This window comes from Gracilinanus agilis, chromosome 4, assembly GCF_016433145.1.
Source record: "Gracilinanus agilis isolate LMUSP501 chromosome 4, AgileGrace, whole genome shotgun sequence".
NCBI lineage: Eukaryota > Metazoa > Chordata > Mammalia > Didelphimorphia > Didelphidae > Gracilinanus > Gracilinanus agilis.
The window spans coordinates 53,818,594-53,821,610 of NC_058133.1; positions in this window are offsets into that span (position 1 = coordinate 53,818,594).

The window sequence follows — 3,017 nt, forward strand, 5'->3', positions numbered from 1 at the left end:
GCTTTATTGCCAGCGTGAGCGTTGGGGGAACTCAGCAAAGAGAGTTCCAAGGGGTGCATTCAGGAGAGGGAATATATATGTTTCTAGGATATAGGTGCCTTTGTTTTAGGGTTAGCTAATAGCTAGACAGAGGGAGTAGGGATGCTTCCAGGTGCCACAGGATATGATTCTTAATCTTCAAGGCTGTTTCATCTAGGAGTTATGGCCCTGGGGCTTTCAGCCAGGAGTTGTCCCTGGGACTGTGAGTCAGAGAGATAACTGCTCTGCTTGAGCCAGGCATGACGTTATCCAAAAACCCTCTGCTTAATTGCCAAGTTTAGCTTTTTGGCTATAATATTCTTATAAGCTATAATATTTCTATAAGCTTTTTTTGGCTATAACAGTGGAACTATAGTCCCACTTGGTTATAAGAAGACAAAGGAAATTCTGGGAGGTATTGAACATCTTACCAACTCTGGAGTCATTGATACCTCAGTTCTAGATCTAGGCACTACCCAGATTAAATCCAAAAGAGCATCCAAAAATGAGAGAAACCAGGATCATAGGACTTAAAATTATGGCATATAATAATAGCCAGCATTTCAGTAGTCCTTTAAGGTTTGAAAATCATTTTACACATGTTATTTCATTTGATCCCCATAACAACCCTGTAACTTGGGTTATATTATTACCCCCATTTTATAGGTGAAGAAACTGAGACCAAGAAAAGTAAAGTGTATTGGTCCAGAGTCACATAGTCAATAAGTGTCTGAGACTGTAGTCAAACTCAACTCTTTGTGACTTGAGATCTAGCACTTAGGGCTGTTTAGTATATAAAGGAGAAAATTCAGGGTTATATAATTGATATTGTCAGGTATTTGAAATATATCATGTGGAAGAGGAACTAGGCTTGTTCTATTTGGCTCCAAAAGATAAAATTAGAACAAAGAGGAGATGTTACAGAGAGGTAGCTTTCATTATAATAAAAATGTCAAATTATACATGTATGTACACATATATGTATAAATGTATGTATGTTTGCATATTACTCAAGAAATTCCTCTAAGTCTCTGCTATACTCATTTGAGGACAGAGACAGAATCAAGGTCCTAGCTCCAGGGCTTTCAGATTGTGTGTGTGTGTGTGTGTGTGTGTGTGTGTGTGTGTGTGTGTATGCGTGTGTGTGTGTGTGTGTTATTGATTACTTTTCTCCACGCTCATCACCCCTACCTCCTTTAAATTATCTTCATATGCCATGAAAACAAGGTCCTTCACCATCCTTCACCATCCCAGCTGCTTTCCTCTTGACTCTGTCTGGTTTGTCAATGTCCTTCTTAAATTCTGATGGCCAGAACTGAACTCAATGGTCCAGATAAGGTCTGGTGAAGGCAGAATATAGTGAGACAATCATCCCTCTATCCCTTGAAGATATGACCCTTCTTAATAAAACCCAAGATAGTAACTTTTTCTTTTGGTAGCCACATCACAAGGCTAACATATTTGAACTTCCAAGATACTTTTCAAAACAACTTCTCTCTATCTATGGCTCCCCCATTTTGTATTTATAAAGAAAATTTTTTGTAACTATATACAAAGGTTTACATTTATCCCTTTGGAATTTCATCTTGTTAGATTCAGCTTAATACTTTTGCCTGTTAAGATCCTTTTGCATGTTGATCTTGTCATCCATTATGTTAGCTATTCCTTCCAACTTTATGCTGTCTGAAAATCTGATGACCATTCCATCTATGCCTTTATCTAAAGCATTGATTAAAAAGTTGGGTGCTGAATCAGATCTCATTGTGTATTCATGGGGTTCCCATAGGGGCACCTCAACTTCTTTCCACCCTGGCTGCCTCCAAGAGAGGAGGATGAACTCCTGTGAGCCTTTGGGTGGGACAGAGACCTCTGTCCTTCTGTTACCGATAGCCACCATGAAACCAGTATAGACTTGGCCTTCTCAGCAAGCTTCTATTTGAAAGGGAGCCACCTCCTGTTTGTATTCCTTCCTTTGGTACATTACCTTGTGATATTTTCTGTTGTTCATTTTATAATTTGTTGGCAACTAGTCCATGTAAAGTACCAGCGACTTGTTGGATCTAACCCAACAATAAACTGGCCTGGAGTTTTGACACCATATGCTATAAGAAAGGATTCCTTCATCTCATGGCCATGCCACATTCAGAAATGAACTTGATGGAATAAAAGTTTTCTAACAATTGCTTTAAGTTTGAGTTCACTCTGCTAGAGAATGAGATGGAAGACAAGGGGAGTATTACATACATGGGAAGGAAGACATGTTTTTTACTTCTGTTCTTCCTGTATGATCATAGTAAATGTCTTCTTGTTGAAGCTAGTTGGTGCTAATTGGTTATACTGATAATGGGACATTAATAATTATCTCTATTAATTAATATGATAATTAAGTAATAACTTTATCTATTAAATTAAACCAATTAGATTAAACTAAGATTAAAAAGCAATGATTAATTAATGAAATAATAATTAATAAATGATACTGATATGGATAATGGGTAAATTAATGATATCAGAGAGAGAACTAATTATGACTAGCAATGTATATTGGGAGAATACACCAAAATGGGGGCTTGTGCTTACAGTATAGCATCAGAGCAAAATCCACTGCTTCTGAGAAATACCCCTAAATCTGTGAGGGGGAGATATTCTCTTAGCCTTTCTCTAGGAATCCCTCTTGCTAGTGCTTATGTGAGCCAGAGAGTTTAGTCCTGAGAATTACTATAAAGCCGATATTGAGAAGAAAGGAGGATGCCACTTAGTAACTAGAACTGGTTATGGTTAGAACTTCTCCAGCTCCAAGGCTTAGGTAAGTTTTTAGGGCTTGGGTAGAAAGGCAACAGCGACAGAATGGAGTGGTTCAAGGCTGCTAAGTGACCCCTGGAGCTTCTTCTCTCCTGGTAGAACCGTTACACAGCAGTGCCTACTAGCTTTGTGCTCAGCATGGTACTAGGTCATCACTGTAGGGAAAATTCAAAGTGAGACGACAGGATCATAAATTT